The sequence below is a fragment of the Cupressus sempervirens genome, chromosome 3 (assembly GCF_028749045.1).
Source record: "Cupressus sempervirens isolate cs-2001-9-10 chromosome 3, ASM2874904v1, whole genome shotgun sequence".
Classification (NCBI taxonomy): Eukaryota; Viridiplantae; Streptophyta; class Pinopsida; order Cupressales; family Cupressaceae; genus Cupressus; species Cupressus sempervirens.
Window position 1 is genome coordinate 885,413,374 of NC_143120.1, and position 23,875 is coordinate 885,437,248.

The following is a 23,875-nucleotide window of genomic DNA, read 5'->3' on the forward strand; positions in this document are numbered from 1 at the left end:
TAGACATGGAGTGATAAGGTCTAGATGATATTTTGGTAAAATCATCTAACAAATCACTTTAAAAAGTGTATGCAACCTTTGATAAGGTAGTTTCGTGAGAGGGACCACTTCAAAAGTATGAAAATTTTGAGTTTCCAATCCTAGAATGTTTTTCCCTTAACAGGGTTTCCACGTTAAATGTTGATGTCAAAATTATGTGACTGTTATTTATATTGCAAGTTGACTTACAAGTTTTACTAAAACTTGGTAATAACTAAATTATCACTAGGTAATAACTAGGAATCTACTTACATTCAATAATACAAGGAATAGTTTGTCAAAAGTTCAAGAGAAGAAGTTGATTTGAGGGTTAAGTTTTAAGTTGGATATGTCTACTGAGTGATTGAATGTATTGAAGCTATTATTTTTAATGCTTATGTTACTTTGATGGTGATGAAATGTTGAAATGGATGTGAATTAATTAGACATAATGATTCACCCCCTATCTCAATTATCTAACATGTACCTACTTGGGCATCTAATTCAATACCTAAAACATCAGCAATATCTTTAGACACTATGAAATGGACTCAAGAAGTTATAATATTTCTCTCCTCTAATGGAAATGTTTTGAAAGATGAAATGGGTATGAATTTTTTTCCACTTTATTTAGCATCATGCAGAGCATTTATTTGGAAATACAATTCAAATGGATTGGAGAAAATAGGAAAATGCTAACAAAGATCAACTTTTTAAAGATGTAATATTAGCATTTGGAAATCCTGGTTTTAATTACGAAGTTATTTTGGATATTGCAAGGAAATACATTCATTCCAAAAGAGATAATCTAAGCTCCAAGCTAACAAAGGATTTGAGATATCCATGCCCATCTTGGATCATGGACCAAGTGACATGGGATGAATTGATCAAAGATGCCAAATTCAAGAGGAAGGTACAAAATTATCCAAACAATTAGCCATCTTCACGAGAAGGATATAAAAGACATCTTCAAGATGTACAAAAAAAAAAAGCAACCCAAGCTAGGTTTCAAGTATTAGATCCCATAAATTAGGATCTAGTGGGTACAATAGAATTTTATGGTGGCTTGGTACATGAATTTTTTTGTGTTTAGTATTTTCTATTTAATGAAAAATTTGTGATAAACTTGTGTGTTGATTATATCTTTTGAGTCAATGTACCTTACAAATCTGACCTTATATTTATTTACATGGATCCAACAATTTCAAAAGGAGGCTTTGAAGGAGGACTAAAAATATGCCTTATTACATGGTTCCCAAGGCCTTTGACAACACTTGCTAGATGAAGGGGAGAAATCAGTCACTAGTCTTGAATTTGAGGTAAATTCCTATTATATTCAATGACATGTAATGATTTAATTAGGGATATTATGCTATTTTAATTAGTCAAATTTTATTGTGTGTAGGAAGCTCAACAATCATACACATTAAGTTTTGAGTGTGAAGAGGAGATAGAGAAACGTGTTAAAAAAATTATGCACATAATAACTCAACTAGTATTCTTAAAACTCAACAATAAATCATCCTCAAATTTTAACAAGTTGGTAACAACAATAATGAGGATGGTGTTCAATGTTATGAACAATCTACACCAATAATTACAATAATGCCTCATAGAAAGAGGACACAAAGGAAGAGAATGGATTAAAGACAATGTTGAATTTGAAAACTAGGTATGTAGTAAGAAGTTACTAAATATATATAAAAAATTGGATTCTCCAAGATTCTTTGAATTTGAAGACAAAATTTATGTTTGTTGTTATAAAATTATTGTTTTGATTTTTTCCCTAAATTTCTATTTAAGTATGCTTAAGTATACTTTATAATAAGTCCTCTTTTCTACTTTTGTCATCTATTGTTCATGAATGGATTGTTTCTCTTTTCAAATAAATTGGTTTTCATTAGCATATGAGGACTACTATATTTGCATTCATGATTCTTCTTGTCACCCTCTTCAAAAAAATTCATTATTCTTCTAATCTAAGAATTGTTGTATAGTCTTTATTTCAAGCTACTAGAGAAGCATGAAGAATATAGAATGCTCCTTGTTTATTTGGGAAATATTATTGGGGTATTGTATCTTCAAGTGGTCATTGCTAGCTCCAACATGTTGAGAATGAAATGTTTTCTTTTGGCTATCCTCATAAAATATATAGTTAAATTAGAATGATCAATTAATAAAAAATGGTGAATTTTTCTACTTAGAATTGGTAATGCAAGCTAGTGCAAAAGATACACTGAGGCTGAAAATAAAGAGTTTATTGTACAATTTTGAGTTTTATTGTTCTAATGTGAAATTATATCAAATAATTGACTTTTATCACCATTTTTGGTTTCGTATAAAGTTTTATGTGTATACTATTTCACTTCAAAGTCTTTCTTTCCCAACAACTTATTATAAGATAGTCTATATTTTGTATTTTGGTGTTCCTTTTATATATATATATATATCCAAACTTGTGATATTAATGGCATTTGTTTCTTTTTTTCTACACTTGATCACTTTTTAAAAATTTATGCTATTCGAGTTCCTTCTTTGTAGTTGGTTTCTTATCATAAGGGTCATTTATCTTCTTTTGTAATAAATATAGAGGATCACTCATCTTCACTAGTTGATACTTGTCAATATCATTAATTCATGTTGGTTTGGGGTTAAATGTTTGATGTTGTTAAGAATTAATCTCATTTACATAATAAGAAAGCAATACGAAATGTGACATTTTAGTTTTGACATTGAAATCTTTTCCTAGCGAACATGAGATTGACCATGGAAATGTGACTAACTCCACACATTTTTTAGCACACATAATGAGACTATTTTTTGGTAGTAATAGAGGTTTTATGGTATGGACATATTTTTTTGTGTATTATTAAGTATGGTGAAAAAGCTTGAGATGGTGGTACATAGATGTTGAGTTGTACTAATTATTTATTGTTGGAGTAGTTATGTGTCCAACATGAGATTTTTTTATTGGAGATATGCACACATCAACATATGCTAAAGATTTAGTAAAATATTTTCCATGCATGACTCACCATTTTTGTATGTGGGTGATTGAGTTGGGAACATGTTTATTCTCAAGAAACACAATTGATATAGAGAAAATGTACAAAATACTCAATTTTTTTAAATATTTGAGGCTACACAACAATCAATTTGTTTATTTTTTTCATTTTTTTTAATGATTTCACACATTTGGCAAAATGTTAAAAGTCCGTAGAAAGGAATAAAGTGTTGAAAGTATCATTAGATGAGATCCAAAGTGTTGGGTTTTTTTGATTTGATTTTGTATATCAAATTATAGATTGTAGAAATCTAATGGTTTTAGTATATTCAATTGGTATAATCAATTTGTATTTTATGTCTTATTTTCAAATTTTAGTTTCTTGTTTTTTTCAAATTAGTCTTATTTTAGCACTTACTTTGTGTTTTCCTTGGCCTATAATAAAAATCTTCTTGTCGAATATGGTATATCCTTCATTATCTCATCCCAAGAAACTGCTTATGATATTTCAATATTCACAAATGGAGGAAATGATACATAAAATTTTGTTTCTATAGTGTTTGTAAGCCTACAATGGGTTGTTACAATTGTTGCCTAAGATATTATGTGAAAGAAAGGAGAGTTTTGGGTATGATCAATGAGATGCCATGGTATGTGTGGAATGACTGTGATGGTACAAAACTCAATGTATACCTTTCTAGGGATTCTCCTAGTTTGAAGTCACCTCAAAATTATATTTTAGAAAAGACTATAAAGTTAGCTAATCTTTATAGTGAAATGTTTCTACATGACTTTTTTTGGTTTTTCTAAGCTTAGCTAAAACTAGTAATATCTTTTCATGGAGCTTCAACTACATGTGATGAGAAGGAAAATGAGCAACAATCACATTCATGCAAAATAGTATTTGTAGGAATTCATTTCTATCATATTTAGCATTTAAATTAAGGTTTATTGATGCATAATTTCTAGAATTATATTAATGTATATATTATTTTCTCTTTTGAAAAGAGTGGTTTGGTGACATTTCAAACTTGTACATTTAGTTGAGATTTCAAATTTGGTGTTCTTGTATTCAATGGAATTGACATATTCTTTACTATGATAAGATATTATATAGGTTGATATGGATTCAGTTACATTATTTAAATACTTTTTCTATGAATTATCTCTTTAACTAGCTACCTTAATAAGAGTTATGAAATTGCATTTTTATACTTTGTAATTTAGTAGCCTAGATGCTTTAGATCTTGTTGGTGATAATCATTTGAATTTTTTGGATTGGACTGAAATTAATAATTGTTTGATAGCTATTTGCAATGAAATTTACTTATGGGATGAAAACATGAGCATTAAATATGAGATATTTCATGTAGATAATGATGTTGCACTAATAAGCAATTTCAATTTGGCATCCAATGGGAAAAATATTACCATTGGATTGACTAATTTATTTATACAAATATGAGACTCTTTTTCTAATTGATAGGTAAAGATTATGAAGTCTTTTAGGTCTTAATTTTATTTTCTTAGCTTTAATTGCTACCTTATTCACATAGTATTTTTATCACCTTTGAATGTTTTTGAGATCTTTGAAAGGTCATCGTGACCATGTAGGCTCTCTTTTCTAGAATGACACTATTCTTGCAACTGGTGGTTAGGTTATTAAAGTAATAGTCCATGATATTTGCATTCATATTTCCAATGTTAAGAATATAGAGGCCATGAGTACGAAGTACGTGGATTAAAGAGCATGTCATCCTCTAATGTTAGAAATTGGTATCTTTACAGGATGGAAAATAATTATGATGTAGTCATAGCCTTGGCAAGGTGTAGTTTCTAGCATAATTCTTTTCTATTTGGTGTAGGTCTTGCAGACTAATCAGTAAAGTTCTGGAAGATTCTTATTGGAGCATGCCTAAACACCATCAACAACAACTCTTTAGTTTGTGCTTTATTGTGGAATAAACATGAGCAGGGGCTCTTGAGTGCACATAAGTATAGCAAGAATCAACCAATTTTATGGAAATATCCATCTATTGAAAATATTTTAGAGCTTATTGGTTATACTTCTAGGGTGTCACATCTAGAATAAGATTGCATTATGCTAGAAAGTGAATAGGATTGCATTCTTATCTTGGTTTAACCAATTTATATTAACCCTAACTCTATGTTGTATTTTAGATTCTATATGAGTATGCTATTGCATCAGTTGGACCATATGAGACCCTAAGATTTTGGGAAGTCCGTGGAACTCCTAATAGTTAAAAGAGTACCAAAACTAAAGAGCCGGGATGTATTCTTGGGAAAAAAATTTATACATATTCTCTAGTAGTCTATTGATCACATAGAAAAATAAAATTTTCAACTTTGGATGCTCTTGGATTCTTTTTTTTCTTCTATAGGAATCTATTATATTCTTTAGGTAAGAATTTTTTTGGTACTACAATAGTTTTTATGGCTATTGGTGTGCATAGTGTAAGGTCCCTCCTCGCATGTACTTATTAAATATGAATTTCTCTATCAAATCTATTGTAGGAGATTTGAATGGATATGGAGTAATGTTGTAAGTTTTTAGATGTCCTATTGAAAATTGAGAACAACAGATACATCCATGCTTTAATACTTAAAGATTAGAGAACGACTATGTTGTCTCGACAATTTAAACATTAATTTTCACTAACAATAATACAAGGTGTTTCACTCAATGATGATGTTATTGATTTTGTTACCTCAACGATTAGGATTCTATGCATTTGGATAGTTCAATATTCACTATTGGTGATGTTATGATGTTTAGGTATATGCATGCCTAACAATGATTATTCTCATATTTAATCTGAATTAACGAATAAGTTATATGTCATATTGATTATGTAATTACTGATGATTAAATGTGAGTAGAAATGAATTAAATAGTTAAGTAATTGAAGCATTATGTTCTGAGTTCGCCTCAATCCATTGTAGCATAGTGATACATTACTATTATTTTGATACTCACAACTTGAGACATTATCTGATGCTTGAACATATTTCATTATTTCATGTTGTGAGATGTTACTTTCAAATATTTGATATTCATCATTTAAGGTTTTATGTATATGTATGTTGATGAGTTAACTAAAATGTAGGATTAACACATTGATTTTGGAATCTTTATGATTAAGGATATAAGTAGGATGAAAGAAACCCTGATTGATGTATGTTTCAATTTATGTGAATTTTTGATACATATATACATATGTACATTTGATTTTACGGGACTACTGATGTGTGCAATGAGTGTGCAGATATTTTAGCTAAGAAACTTGATGGAGGAACATAACTGATCCCTATGTGCTCATTGTGGAAACTTTGTTGTTCGTAATTCAAGTATTTTATTGTGAGATGTGTGAATGTGTCTTTCTGTGATAAGTAAATGTTAATGTTCGTAACTATTTTTTTTTAGTGTCACTTGACACTCGTGAATTGTTTGTGATCTTCAGTGTGCTTATTAGGGTTAACTGTGTAACCTTTGGACCTAAGTCGGTTTAAGTTAGTGTCTTTTTGCTAATTTGGTTCTTAATCGAGTTTAGTCATCCCTAATTCGAGTTAGTGCTTAATCTGCATTTTAGAGTTGTTAGTTGGTCCTAATTAATTCCTAGCTTTTGTTTGGTTCCAAACCTATTCCTAAAGCTTTAAAACATGAAATAATTATACCCAAGGGGTATGGGTATGAGTTGGGGGTCTTTTCCAACCCCTAAGCCCCTTTTATTGACTTTTGAGATCACTCAAAAAGTCTCTTTTTGCCTTTGTGCGAAAATTGACTATGGCTACCATGAGTTGCATCACCTCACCTCCACTTAGTGGTTAAACATAGTATGAGTTGAGTTAGGAACTTCTAGATTGGTAGGTGGGTGGGAGTAGTTATTGCTCTTTTTGGTGGTTGAGTTTGAGGCTTATTTAGAGGCCCTTCTTGGAGTAGTAGAGTTTGTTACCCAATCTCTACATTTAGAGAGGAGTCTTGGAAGATTGAAGCAAGGAAGGGAAAAACTCTATTCAAATTTGTTCATTGCCATTACCTCTTTGTGAAGGTAGGAGTTCTTCATCTCCCTTGTTCAGATTTTCATGCTTGTTTCATGCTTATGCTACCTTGTTGTTGTTTGAATGCTTATATGTATGTTGGGTATGTTGGGAAGATTTTAAAACCATGTTTTTTTGAATTCTTTCCTTTCATGTTTATGTTTGAATTTTGGAGTTTTCTTGTATGGGTTTTTTTGGTATTACTCACCCTTGGATAGGGCAGAAGTGACCAATTTTGGGAAAGGTCTTTTAGTTGGACTCCAACTAGTGTAGAGTCTCTTCTTAGGATGAGAAGAGGGAGAGAGGGTAGGGTGTTATGGGCCCCTACCTGTCAGCACAAACCTTGTATGAGTTTGGTATGTTAAAATGGAAGAACGTAAGTTCTTGGTTTATAGCCCTGATTGGGCATCTATTTTAGTGTTGTGCCTGACTTCTCCTGTTGGAAGAATCCACCTTTCCCTAGTTTTGATTCACTGTGAATCCTATTGTGAAAACCTTGTATGAATATGCATGTTTGATTTGTCTCTTAGTCATGCTTGTTGATACCTGATCAGATTTTGTTCTCTCCACGATTCTTAGAAATGTGTTGTAGAAATTGATATGGAACCCTTGTTAAGGGCCATGATGGAAATGTTTATTGATTGTTGAAATTCAATTACATTCAGGATTAGAATCCTATGTAGAAATGTATTTTAAACTCCTGTTGAAGTGGCAACGAAGCCAGGTTTTCTTACTGGTTCTTTCCCGGCAGAGCCTTTGAACCAGGTAGTTTAATAGAAAAACAAGATTGAGTAAATATGCTTGCATTGAGTCTTATAGCTTTGTTTTCAGTTTTGCATATGTAATTTAAAAATCAGATGTGATGATGTTACCTTACTGCATTTTTTTTTATGATTGGTAATCACATTTGTTTAAATTAGATTAATTAAATAACATGTTGATATATATACTTAGCTATGCAATTTTAAGTTTAAAATATGTTAAGAAAATCTACATTTGAGTTGTGTTTAAGTTTTATAATTATACATGTGCGTGAGGAAGTTAAGTGAATTTATTTGAATACTTGTTTATTACATTTAATCCTATTATCACTTTTAAATATTAAAACATAACTTGTTGGTGTTTTTGGGCATGACATTTTGGTATCAGAGCTTGGTTTTGTGACATTGGGGCAATAATGGACCCATGTAAAGTGTGGACGTTTAAAACTCCATGAATTAGACCTCCTCTCGCATTTTCATATTTTATTAGTGTAACTTTGATGAAATGATAAAAATATATAGACTTCTCTATAAGTTCTTGTTAAAAAATTCAATATTCAAACTTACACTTTTAACAACATTGCTTCTCAATTCCGAGAAGATTGGGAGGAACATCTGAGTTAGTGAGTAGTATTTCATTGTATTAGCATACTTAAGAGTTCTCACCACCCTTTTATGTAAAGGAAGAATCATCGACGGGAAACATATATTGTGAGTGTGAAGCTAAGTTGGCTTGGTGCTTTAAGTTAATGTGCTTCTTCCTTTCTATTTAGATTGCCAGATTGATTCTAATTATCATGGAATAATAGAATTAACCAGAAGTGTTAGATTAGGTAATAGTATTAGAATGATAATGTTATTTCCATTCTCTTGAATAATTAAGGTATATGCATGTTAGAGAATTGATAGTTGTAAAATATCATAGTTGCACATTAGAAAAGGAAATTGAAACCCACAATGGTATAATAGACCATCTCTAATGCATTTTAAATTGATTATGGAAATTATATGGAAGAAGTAGTCTAATTAGTTGAGTTGAAAGAAGTGTTGTAGGTGCTTAAAATTCTCTGGAAAATGTATGTAAACCAAACCACCAAAATTCTCAACATTACAGACATTAAATAAAAATTAAATAGAACAATATGGGAGAATAATATATCATCAATTATGGCAAATAAACATTAGTCATGACATAAAAAGATATAAGGTAATATAAATATACTATGTCCTTTCCATGTGGGTGACTTGGGCATGCATGGAATGACAGGTTATAAGTTAAACAAAAAAAAAAAAAAACAACACAAAAGAGATCTATTAAGTTTAAACTAGGGGGGTCACATCCCCACCCACTTCCCTAGGTCGATTGGGAAAAGATGTGTAAATATTAAATTGCAAACAAAAAATACAATGAGATTTTCCTCAAAACATGGTAAAGAATCCATATTCTAGGTGCCTACATCCTGCAAAGACCTATTAACTATGGTGGAAGGGCATATATATAAAACTGCACAAAGTCAACAAAATGCAATTATTCATAAGCCTTATTAAAGACTCCTTCATATTCAGGTCGCTTCATTACTGGCAAATCCCATTTAATGGGGTCGATGGCTTGTCTTGTCAAGCTTTCCACTTGTCTCATACCATCAAGTCCATGACAAACCATGTGAGCAGCAAACAAAGGCTAAGGCGACCATGGAGGAGGGTAGATGTAGGTTTAAATGTTTAAAAAGAAAAGACTTCAACTTGCCTCCATAATAAATAATAAACAAAAACAAGCTCCTTGTTCCCCATAGGTGCCTAGCCCTAGGCATGGGGTTTGATAATAATTCAGTCTTTTCCTCCCCACTCACACCTAAGAAAAGGAGTCTTGCACGAGCAGCAAGAAAATATGAAATTTTAAAGTCTTAGGTGAGTTAAGAAGTTTCCAAGCTATGACCTAGGAAGTACCATTAGAATAGAGCTAATGATTATAGAGGAATTATTAAAATAAGAAGAATGAAATCTTTGATATCAAACCCCAAGTGAGATACGTTGTTATGCTAAAGTAATAAAGTGTTATTCTATTTACTTATTAGAATATAATTCAATTATAAGGAATTGCATAATGAGATCTTTTGTTATTTTTGGGTTTATTTGAGTAGGGATTGAATCATGTTTAGAAATGCTTTATTTTTATTAAAAGGATATAAGCAAGGGATTATTACGCCGTAGGCGTTCACTATATGAAGTGAAGATTCTGTTTTTTTAATCGACGATCAAAAATACGGGGAACGGCTGGACGACCATTGAGTACATCACAGCCATTAAATCGAATGGAAGTTACTCCAGAAGATGTCATTCATAATTGCAATGCCCCCATCACTTTGTGCATCGTGATAAGTTAGATGGACTTGTGCGGGTTTGGTGCTACCGTGTAAGACGCTAGGCACAGATTTGATTCGTCCACGTACGAGACAGAAGTGAGAAGTCTGTGCAAGAGGATGACCAAATCAGTGCAGTGGGCAACTTGCTGACTTGAGAGGCATGGTGTGGAGATATTTAAAAGATTAAGGTTTTCACATTAGGTATCGTCCACGTAAGATTAAGACTTTGTCATACCTCCCTCGGCAACGACTAGTCTAAGAGAGCTACTGACAGTGATAAACAAAACCATGTACTGCAAGACACGACCTCTTTAACCGAGCTCCTCACGGTGAAGTGAGGGATGAAGACAATGGGCAGATCTTTCTGACTATTCTTTGAGTCCAGGGATTAGCGGCAACGTCTAAACAACAAACTAAAACGCATGTAAGAGAATTTAACTTGTTTTTCAATTCTTTTTATGCTAGCAATCCTATCTTAATGTGCCATGAGTACGTCAAAGAGGTGTGAGAGGGCAAAAAAAGATTTGCAAGGAAAAATTTGGTCTTTTTTACCCATTTGTGTAATATTCTCTCTCCCAACATGCACACTACTTCCTTTATCCCTCTATCTCTCATAGTATATCCACCTCTCTCTATTACTTCTCTATGTCACATTTTCTTCTTGCTCAATATAATATATAGTATCAAAAAAAGTTATTTATCTTCTATTATCTACTTATCTTGGAGTATCGATTTTCCTGAGTTTGAAGCGGGGACTGATTGATTCATACAGATAAGAGATAGAGGGTCATCGCAGTTGCTTGGGATATATTCCATCATTGTATTTTTTGTGGACGGGATTGAATTTTGCCAAAGATCTCCTGCATACGAGTTCCCACGGTGAGGAGCTCGATTCAAATTTGCAGGGGTCACAATTTAACTATCTATCTATTTACATAGATCCAAACATCAGTGAAACATAACCTCTCAATGAAGGACATAATCATGTGTCATTATTAATAGATTTATGTTGTGTTTCCAATAAGAATAGAGTGAGAGAGAGGGAAGATTGAGAGATATAGGAAACAAAGAAAGAGAGACAAAGAGGGGAGGAATGAGAGAGAGGAGTAAGGAGGTAGACAAACATTTGCTTATTTTTCATTGCTTTACTAGTCATTAAACACAAGTATATTGAATGCAATTATTTATTTAGTAATAATTCCTTTTGTCACAAATGTCCATGTTTTGTTCCGATGCTCCCACACATGTGTACTATCTTTTTAGTAGCAATGATGGGCATCCATACCCTATTGTAAGGTCCCACTTTGATAGAGGGTAGGAGTATCCATGAAAAATATTTGTATAGATAACTTGTTTGATGCATGTAGATACGATAAAGGTGTGAGTGAGAGAAAATGGTATAAGAACATTCAAAATTAGAACAACACTGTCAATAAAGAGCATAAACAAATAATGAACATTAAGACAACTATTTATCCTAGGAAAATCTTCCTACTTGAGGGAAGAAAACCTAGTGCCACAATAAAATTATTTCATTAATGAATAAGTAGAATTTTAAAATGCACTATGCCCAAATATAAGGCTCAATCTGAAGTAATATTCATGAAAAAGATATATCAATCTCTATCACATATTGATTCCTCCTAAAGAATATATAAAATTCCCTAGACCCTTTATTGTTTTGTAGTTACAAAGTGAAAACTCCTCCCTTGTGTTAACTCTTTGTTGGTTTGACTCTTCATTGTCTATGCATAGTCTCTTCATTAGCCAACATTGACAACTCTTCATGATTTTCAAAATGCATGGCTTTCATATGAAAGACCAAATCATATAATAAAGGATTAATTATACATCAACAAATATCTCTAATATATAGTTGATTCAATCATAGATACACAAATATCTCCTACAAATACAAAACTTTAACATGGTGAACCAAACGGAGCGAAGAGGCCCACACTAGCGACTAAAGTGATCAACACTTCGAGTGTTTCAATTAAGCCTAGGCCCTCTTTGTTGCCTTTCCTTTCTCCCACTTGCCACAATGTGTGAAGCATATGATATATTTCACAAAATAATAACATTTTTTAAAAGGAAATATATTTTTAAGAAATGCACTCCGAAAAAAGTACTTAAGTATTCAAAAAGTAGTTAATTATTCACAAAATTTACATGTCCAATGTTTTAGTAGTTAACTTTCTTTAACTTTTTTTTGAAGCTAGGAATTCAAGCACTTGCAATCAGCACTAACAAAATTCCCAATTCAAAAGCCCCCATTGCACACAAGCTTGGAGGATGTTGGCATTTGGTCAAAAGTTTGTTAAGCATTTTCAACATTTTTTTGGTTAATATTCTAAAATATAGACAATCATAAAAGACATTCTTTTGATGCATTTTCTCCCATGATTCCAGTGCCCTATCTATATTTTCAAATTTTTAATGTCCTCCAATCATTGTAGTTTGTATAATGTTTTTGGGAACCATTCTAGAAAATAGTTTAGATCCCTTGTCTATGCTTCCATATTTTGTATATGTCTACAAGGTTAGTTGCAACAAAAGCATCTGGCATGATTCTTCTTTCCCTTATCTTGTCATGAATGTCAAAACCACTATATTTTGGAAAAGATTTTCAACGCTGGATTTACACAAGATAAATACATAAGATTGAGTTCTTTGAAACATATTTTTAGAAACATGTTTTGACCATGTGAAATAATCCCAATGTTCCTTGATACTGCATTTTTTTGAAGCAATCAATGAAAAAAATAATGTGTATCATCTATGCTTTTAACAAAGTGTGAGGGTAGTATGTGAGTTCATAGAGAGATGCTTGATGTTGAAGACTGCAGTAAAATATACTAGAAAACAAACCATTTACTTGCTATCCCTCTTTCATCTCCTCTTTTGATCTCACCTAAATTTGGTTTATCTAATTCTCCATACATAGTAGAACGTCTTCTTTGAATTTTCATTTGCTCCTACACAACTCTATTTTCTATAGGCAATATGTCATCCACAAAAACTAGTACACAACAATATTTTGTATGATAGAAAACTTATAGACATCTATGATGTCCACAATAATAAAGCTTGAATTTGAACAACTATGATATCCTCCTGCGAGGGAGTAGACTTTGTATTTGAATGATAATTGTGATTAAAGTTTTAAAGGAATGATCATTGGCTAAAGAAGTGGACCCATAGAACAATGATGTGTATGCTAGGCCAACCACTAGCTGGGAACAGAAATTGAAATATGGGCGATGATATTTTGATTCCACCTTTTCCACAAACAAGAATGTATAGATGTACACTTGCAATGAATTACATGGTCGTCCATGTCTCTGCTAGAGTCTCAATCATTGATCTCTCATTTGAGATTATTCATCTCATATATGAAAATGCCTTCAGCCTAATTACATTGTAGGCATTTCCCATATGAAGTGAAGGCCCTACTTTTTAAGATCAAAGGTCAAAAAGCATAGATACGATTGGATGACCATCTAATAAATTTGACCCATTAAAGATCAAACTTGTTTTGTTGTCCATGACATTGGAAAAGGTGTTTACAAGTCATGACCTTCCACTGCCGCATCTCATCCCATACACCATTTACTTAGTTGTAGCATCTTTCTTTTCCAATGTGCTTCGAAGTTTCTTGAATTTCTTTGAATTTAGAAGCCTCTGAAACTTAAGTGCATATACAATGTCTATTGATATTTAATGTATAAATTGAAATTGAGCCCCTATGAACTTGGTTTACACCATACAATGAAACACAATTGGAAGATTGAACATTTAGGGGGATTGAAAAATCAATTTAGCAGGCAATGATGGGTATCGAATTCCAACCTCCACTTGAGAAAGACACTCATCATCGTATGGCATAAGGATGCTAGCACGATTCATAAAGGAACAACACCTATTTCAGCGCAAGCCTACAGTGAAGGGAAGATAATCTAACCATGTACCTCCAAATTTGAAATTTGAAACTGTAAAATTTAAAGCATAAAAAATGTTCATCACATGATAACCAGGCCATTATAATTATTTTTAAATAAAAATATAGATTAGTTATATAGATCATATTTTTAAAATATTATTTTAAGAATCTTTAATTATTTGTTTTCTTACTTTTGTATAGATTTGATTTTTTCATTTAAAAAATAATTATTATAATATTTTTTGTCTTGGTAATATAATACATTTTAAAATTTTAATTTATTTTAACATAATGAAAGAAATATTTTTTCTAATTAATATTTTTAAATTTATATTATGATAATTTTATTAATTAATAATGTTTGATAAATTTAAATTAATAATTATGATTAAGAATATATTTTTATAAATATATACATAGAAATAGAAGTTTTGAATTTTTTAATGTTCAAATTTAAGTTTTTAGATTACAAATCTCAATTAAAAAACAAAGCTAAAAAGTTAAAAATAAAATGCAATATTTCAAATTTTAAAAATATATTAAAAAAATTCATACAAATGCAAAGTTCATGTAAATAGATTATATTATGTTACAAAGTGGAAATATCTTAGAAATACATTTCGTGAAATATAATCATAATTTCACAACCATTGTAGTATACACAAAGTGAAACGATTGAATAATGCTTTAGATTTCTAGATTTGGTTGTGTACAAATCCAAAAATCTAATATATTATTTTATGGATTATGGATTTAACTTACATTTATAATTTTAAAACTAGATTAAAGTTTGATTGTATCATTATTATTTGAATTTTTTTTACCCAATTTGATTTTTTAAGCCTTTAAAAAAAGTATTCAATGTCTCCTTTGTAATTCTTGTAATTATACCATTAATAATAAGGTGTTGATGCTCATTTTCCTTGCCACTTTACATGCCACTCATTGGGTCAGACTCAATTCTTTTATGTGACTATACATGACTTTGATTTTTATGATCATTTTTAATTTCTTTGTGTAGTTGAAAACCACCATGATTGTGCACCCAACAATTCCCAAGATTTCTCAATAGTTCTAAAGATATTTGAACCCTTAGGAGAAATAATAAATGAGCCTATTATGTCTTTGAGGCGAAGTTCCTGCTGGTAATGGTTTATTTTTAGGGATAGCTTTAATGATGTAATGGTGGATAATCATTTTCTAAGGCTCATTTTCATTAAAAACTTTTGACTTTTTATAAGGTCATTCCATTTAAGTTTCATGTTATAATAAATTTATCACTGCACCCACCTCATCTCCCTTTTTTTTCATTTTTGAATTTAAAAATTACATTGGTCCACAATGGGACCATGATAACCCAAAATATGTTCCTGTGACACCAATAAGCCATTGTCAAATCTCATTAAAAATGACATGAGCCCTAACAAGGACTAATAAGGACTAACATTCACAACAATATCGAGAGTTTGTGAACTTGCAGACCTTTGAATATAACCAATATTCACAGTTGAAAGGTATGCACACATGCAACAAAACCCATTTGTTTCTCATCGAAAAGAAGAGGAGACCCGTTTGATAACATTGTCAAATAGTGTTCCTCTCAATAACAATAAGTTGACTACAACTACTACAAGTGTGTTTCAAAATTAATTTTTTTCTATAAATTATATAAAAAATTCAAAGTTAACAATTCAAAGTTGATAAAGACAATACATGTATTGATTGAAAAGCTTAGTTCTATGTAGGGTTCAAACCTTTTGTATACCAAACACAAAATTGGCTATCCAACTATGATTGTTGATTACAAAGTATACCATGCGAAATTGGGTGATTGATGACATAATTGTACAAATTAAAATTTGATGTAGTCCAAAGATGTATCACTTCTACAATTCTAGCTTGTGCAACTAATATGAAAGTTAATGAAAACAATAGATGTAACACTTGTATAAATGCATTTTATGGAATTTTTATGAAATTTAGTTTGCAAATACAAATATACCTCTATGTATACAACAATGGATTTCCAAATCTATTCTACCTAACATCTTCAATATATATTATTTAATAATAATAATAAATTACTAAAATCATTTGAATAATTGTCTCAAATCTATAAAAGTGACAATCAATACTTTTACAAAAAAAATTATATTGAATACTATAAGAAAAAAATTGATATATTACAAATTATTACGGCGTACCTATTGCACACTAAGGTGCGATTGCTAGTTTAAATTAATGGTAAAGTTTAAATTGAGAGGAATTATAAGGATGTAGGGAGTAGTTAGGAAGTAGTTAGGAGTTATGTTGATGTTTTATTATTATTATTATTTTTGTTAGTTTAGTAAGTTTATTTGTAGTTTTAGATTTTAGTTGTTTTATGATAATAGTAATTAGTATATTTTAAATATTTTTAATTTAGTTTAGTTTGGAGTTAAAGTGTATTTAGTTGTTATTGTGGATTAGTAAGTAATTTTAGTATTTTGTTAGTTAGTTCTATTTTATATTAATATTTTAGTCATTAATAATTGGTCTTAATTCAAAGGTGTTAAAGTTAGATATTAAAATTAGTTGGCTAGTTGATTTATTGAGATTATGTTAAAGTTTGAGATTAAGATTTATTGTTAAATGTTAAGTTATTTTAAAGTTAAGTAGTGGTAAGGATTGCTAGGGGTTTTGTCTTAGAATAACTACTATTAGATTTTAATTATTTGTAGCAAGTTAAAAAAAAATAAAAATAAATTTCGTTGTTACTTTTTAATGTTAGTAAATAATGATGATTATTATTTTGAAAATTAATAATTAGATTTTAGATGAAAATGATTTTAAAAAAAATAAAAATAAAAATATGAATGTTAAAATTTTGGAGATAGAAATATTGAGGTAAGTTTTATGAGGTAAGTTTTATGTTGTATTAAGTATGCTTAGTGTTAGGATTTAATAAAAGTTTAAAGTGGTTAAACAATAACGAGATTTAATTATTATTGTTTCAAGTTTTATTAAATAGTTTTGAACTAAATTATGAATGCAAGCTTTATTTATAAAATCGATTGTTAGTTAGAATATAGATGTATTCTCTTGCTTTTTTTTTAGATTTTAGAAAGAATATAGGGATTAACATAGTATCATTTTAAAAAGGGGGTTATCAAAGGGTTTTTGTGTAACTAACTTGATGGTAGCATAGGGTTATTTTTGCTAAGTAATATGTTGTAATTGTTTTAATGACAAATATCTAATGCCTTGAATTCGATTAAAATAGGTTATTATAATATGTGGAATTCAATTTTAGTATGATAGATTAACTTTTTAATGCCAAATTAGATTCCCCTTAAGAATTGATCTAGTATAGTATTAAAGGGATAGCATCATAGTTGACATGTGAACTTGGAAACCCTAAAATGTAATTTGAATTGGAAGTCATACCTTTGTGTTTGAACCTAAATGTTAATCGATCAACTCAAGATCCCTACAATGAATTTGGGAGACCTAAGATTCCTCATTTTCCTTAGAGATCTTGGTATGGCAGCATTATATCAATAATGTCAATTTTGTAAGTAATTGGATTTATTTCCATATTTGTCTGATTTCAGATTTTTGATATTTAATGCTCTTTTCTTTTTGCCAACAGTGTGATGTGGGGCTGTTAGCCAAATGTATTATTGATAATTCTATTTCAAATGCCTCTTGGTTATGTCTTTATTTCTTGATTAAAATTTCACTATTGTGGCCACTCTTTATTTCTTTGATTTCAAACTTTTTGTGTTGGATGTTTCATCCTTGATGTTGAATTTAAATTTTGAGGCACTTTCTTCTAAATGTTGTTGGCAAAAGTGACATATAATGGGCCTACTAGAGGGATTCATGACAATTAAGTGGATGTGTAACACTAGGGTATGGGGTTATCAGTAAGAGTAGTCATGCCCCACCCTTTCCCAAGACTTCGAGATTTAGTGCAATGAATTTTTGTTAACTATTATGAGTGATAGATGGCACCCCAACATTAATATGGTTAAAAGTTATAAGTGAATTAAATGATCTTCTAGATGAAAAGGTGCAGGTGTAGCAATGGGTTGTTTAGTATCCTATCGAGAAATCAGTACGTTGTGGAAACTCTAAACTAACAATGTTTAACCTTGAATAAAGGGACAAGTTGCTTATTATGAAACCTTGTTTGAGGGAATCTCGTACAACTGTTACTCTATGAGTGGGTACGTGGAATTCGAAATACCTTATTTTTGTTATTATTATTAGAGACTTCATAAGTATTTTATAAGAGATTAAAATGTTGTTTATATATGACTGATATGTTTTAAGGAATAATTGACCTTGGAAAATGTAACCACATCAGAATTTTGGATTGAACTTCTCTTTTAACGTGGTAGTCAGATAAATATGTTACCTCCTTCTATATGTATGTTAATTAGTAATCATTCTTTTAATAAGAGTAAATCTTGGAATAAGTCTAGATAAGGGCTAGCATAGAACGAACATTTTAGTTGTGTGACTTTTGGGAGGAAGTCAAAGGCTAGTGGGGGAGGATGTAAGGTCCCTCCTTGCATGTACTTATTAAATATGAATTTCTCTATCAAATCTGTTTTAGGAGATTTGAATGGATATGGAGTAATGTTGTAGGTTTTTAGATGTCCTAATGAAAATTGAGAACAACAGATACATCCATGCTTTAATACTTAAAGATTAGAGAACGACTATGTTGTCTTGACAATTTAAACATTAATTTGCACTAACAATAATACAAGGTGTTTCACTCAATGATGATGTTATTGATTTTTTTACCTCAATGATTAGGATTCTATGCATTTGGATAGTTCAATATTCACTATTGGTGATGTTATGACATTTAGGTATATGCATGCCTAACAATGATTATTCTCGTATTTAATCTGAATTAATGAGTAAGTTATATGTCATATTGATTATGTAATTACTGATGATTAAATGTGAGTAGAAATGAATTAAATAGTTAAGTAATTGAAGAATTATGTTTTGAGTTCGCCTCGATCCATCATAGCATAGTGATACATTACTATTATTTTGATACTCACGACTCGAGATGTCGAGACATTATCTGATGCTTGAACATATTTTATTATTTCATGTTGTGAGATGTTACTTTCAGATATTTGATATTCGTCATTTAAGGTTTTATGTATATGTATGTTGATGAATTAAGTAAAATGTAGGATTAACACATTGATTTTGGAATCTTTATGATTAAGGATATAAGTAGGATGAAAGAAACCCTGATTGATGTATGTTTCAATTTATGTGAATTTTTGATACGTATATACATATGTACATTTGATTTTACGGGACTACTGATGTGTGCAATGAGTTTGCAGATATTTTAGCCGAGAAACTTGACTAAGGAACATAACTGATCCCTATGTACTCATTGTGGAAACCTTGTTGTTCGTAATTCAAGTATTTTATTTTGAGATGTGTGAATGTGTCTTTCTGTGATCAGTAAATGTTAATATTCGTAACTATTTTTTTTTAGTGTCGCTCGACACTTGTGAATTGTTTGTGATCTTCAGCATGCTTATTAGGGTTAACTATGTAACCTTTGGACCTAAGTCAGTTTAAGTTAGTGTCTTTTTGCTAATTTGGTTCTTAATCAAGTTTAGTCATCCCTAATCTAGGTTATTTCTTAATCTACATTTTAGAGTTGTTAGTTGGTCCTAATTAATTCCTAGCTTTTGTGTGGTTCCAAACCTATTCCTAAGGCTTTAAAACATGAAATAATTATACCCAAGGGGTATGGGTATGGGTTGGGGGTCTTTTCCAACCCCTAAGCCCCTTTTATTGACTTTTGAGATCACTCAAAAAGTCTCTTTTTGCCTTTGTGTGAAAATTGACTATGGCTACCATGAGTTGCATCACCCCACTTCCACTTAGTGGTTAACCATAGTATGAGTTGAGTTAGGAACTTCTAGATTGGTAGGTGGGTGGAAGTAGTTATTGCTCTTTTTGGTGGTTGAGTTTGAGGCTTATTTAGAGGCCCTTCTTGGAGTAGTAGAGTTTGTTACCCAATCTCTACATTTAGAGAGGAGTCTTGGAAGATTGAAGCAAGGAAGAGAAAAGCTCTACTCAAATTTGTTCATTGCCGTTAACGCTTTGTGAAGGTAGGAGTTCTTCATCTCCCTTGTTCAGATTTTCATGCTTGTTTCATGCTTATGCTACCTTGTTATTGTTTGAATGCTTGTATGTATGTTGAGTATGTTGGGAAGATTTTAAAACCATGTTTTTTTGAATTCTTTCCTTTCATGTTTATGTTTGAATTTTGGAGCCTTTGAACCAGGTAGTTTAATAGAAAAATGAGATTGAGTAAATATGCTTGCATTGAGTCTTATAGCTTTGTTTTCAGTTTTGCATATGTAATTTAAAAATTAGATGTGATGATGTTAACTTACTACATTTTTTTTTTTATGATTGGTAATCACATTCATTTAAATTAGATTAATCAGATAACATGTTGATATATATACTTAGCTATGCAATTTTAAGTTTAAAATATGTTAAGAAAATCTACATTTGAGTTGTGTTTAAGTTTTATAATTATACATGTGTGTGAGGAAGTTAAGTGAATTTATTTGAATACTTGTTTATTACATTTAATCCTATTATCACTTTTAAATATTAAAACATAACTTCTTGGTGTTTTTGGGCATGACACATAGCATAGTTTATTATGTTGCATCAATGACCACATTTTGTGCTTACACTACCCGTGCTTTGTATGATCACATTCCTTTCATGTGTAGACATTTGCACAAGCTTTGAGATTCTTTGTATCTCTTAACTAATTGAAGGAGGAAATAGAGACCACATAAGCTAGGTGTATATGTATCTAAATTTAGGAATAAACATGTATTTATTCTCTTCTTCTAAGGGTAGCATTTGCAAGGGGAGAAAATGACTAATTCTCTAGCCAAGAACAACTTTGGATCTTCCATGAGTGTTCAAGGCACAAAAGTGAAGGATATATCAAGTGAGAAGAGAAGAAACATTCTTCTTATCACACAATTGGTTTGATATTCAACAAGTACATATATTCTTGTAAAGTGAGAATTTTTTTTCCATGACGAAGATTGGATTTAATATACTCTAGACATGGTTAGGAAAAGTTTAAACTATCTGGTAATGAATTGACTTCATTTTAGATAAAAATGAAGTTGTGAATCATTATATGTCTTTAACATAGCATCTTAATATATTGTCTTAAATAACTGTCTTTGTAAGACAAAAATACTTCTCTTCCATATTTTCTTATAGAGACAATCTTTTTAGACAATATATTAAGACCCCACTCAAAGAGATATTTGAGACATATGCAACTTTTATTTTGTCTTAAATAAAGACAATTTATTAAAAACTCATCTAAAAAATTATCTTTAACCCCCCTCTTTGTAATAGTTTATACATAATAAGTCATTATGCATTTAGTTATGACTTTGACTTTACCTTAATCTTGTGTCATGCCACTATAAATAAGTATTGATTCTACTTCATTAATGCACATTTCATTAAAAAAACATATTGCTTCTACTTTATTAATGTACATCTTGTTACAAGAATTTATGTCCCATTATTTGTAACTATTAGAGATACCAATTCTTATTCAATTTCAAATTTCATAAAACTTATTCTACTTTACTTTTGACAATCTATTGTAAGATTGTTATAGTTTCTTATACATTCAACATCCAAGTTTAACAAATGTATTGCATTTAGCTATGAAGAATAATGAATTAAAAATAGAATCATCAAAATAGAATACACAAATTACAATTTTTTATGATCATGCTTTTCATATAATTCTATAAATTTTGTTATCAAAATTTATGTTCCATTATTTGTAACTACTAATATATAGTTCTTATCAGTACTTTCTGATAGGCTAAGTACTATTGTATCACTTTTTGAGTTCTTACCTTAAGTAGTGGTTAAAACTCTTTACTTCCACAAATGAAAATCAATTATTTTTATATTTTCTTATAAAATTAATATATTGTATCTAGTGAAGATGCAATTTTTTTATAGAAATGAAAAAAACTGATTTATACCTATCTCATTGGCTAAAAGCATTTAGCCTCTTATACATGCTTTTTACAAAAACACTATAAAAATACAAGAGTAAACTACAATTAAGATTATTAAATAATACAATTAATATGTATTTAATTAAAATTAGAATAATGGTTTAAAGGGTCACATAAATACTTTTAGGATATTATTAGGTTTTTGTACATAAAATTTCAACTATCTACTATAATTTTTTAAAATATCATGATAATTAATCAATTAATATATTTTATACTTATAATAATAGTCACCAAATTATAAATCTAGATATAAAATAGAAATTATAATTAACTAAAACAAAAGACAAGTACTTAGCCACTAGATGGCACTTGTTCAAGTTTACATTTCATAAAACTTATTCTACTTCACATTTGACAATTTATGAAGATTGTTACAATTTCATATACATTCAACATCCAAGTCAAACAATTGTAATGCATTCATCTATAAAACATAACTAATTAGGGACCACTCATGTACCCACTGTAACCTACTCCACGCATTTAGGTAGAATTATAACTAATAAAATAAATCTTAAGAAAAAGGGAAAAAAACAACGTAATGTAGTGTCTCCATAAAAGTATTAGCAAGCTTTATTTAGATTGTTAGGCATTTATGACAATATGCCACGTAATGTGCGATTCTCCACCATCTCACAAAAGATAATGCAATTTTAATCAAGCAGACCACTTCAATAGCATATAATAACTACAACAACTCGCACCTTAGGATGGCTCTCCATTTAAATAATAGATGAAAAATAGGAAATAGTTAGTAATTTTTTTTTAATGGGTAAAATATTTTTGTCATAAACTTTATTAATTAAAAAAATATTATGTGTTTGTTTCATTCTGTGTAGACATGGGTAGAAGAGAATCACTACTATATAGAGATGGCGTAAAAGGTGATTATAGAGACAACTATTGAGTTAATTGTCTTTAATTATTGATGTTAATTATTGTCTTTTGAAGATGATATAAAAACCTTTAATTATCATCTTTGATTAGAGACAACTATTGAGTTAATTGTCTTTAATTATTGACATTAATTATTGTCTTTTGAAGATGATATAAAAACCTTTAATTATCATCTTTGATTATTGTCTCTTAAAGACGATATAAAACTAAGGTATTTATTATCTTTCACTTGTGTCTTTATCTAGAGACAATAATTCTTTAATTGTAGAGACTTAGCTATTGTCTATAGAGAAACAATATATTTTTAAATATCACCTATATGAACAAATGCAATAAAAAATAAACAATTTAATTTTAATATAAATTTTAACATTTAATGTTTCAAAATATCAACACGTGCCATGTAGTGGCTAGTATTTGCCGAATAATTGATTATAGTTAAAATAATTAATATATTTACAATGAAAATATTCATTATAACTATTGTTATAATGTTTTGATTAAGTAAAAGAAGGTTTTAAAGGACCCGAAACCTATACAACAATAGAGTTCTAGAAACAAGCAAGAGAAAAGAACTATAGAGAAAAGAAACCAAGACCAAGCATGAAACAAACCTCAGACAACAAAACGAGGTCACAGAGGATAGTGCTGGAAAAAATAGCAAAAGTCCAGCAAACGAATAGAAACCGACCAACTCAGGAGTA

General features: G+C 30.1%; 1 pseudogene; it reads left to right on the forward strand.

Annotated features, from left to right (window-relative positions):
* The window catches only part of LOC149569633 (cell division cycle 20.2, cofactor of APC complex-like), a 30,987-nt pseudogene extending 25,625 nt beyond the window's left edge, over window positions 1-5,362 (forward strand).
* Window positions 5,363-23,875: the final 18,513 nt, after the last annotated feature.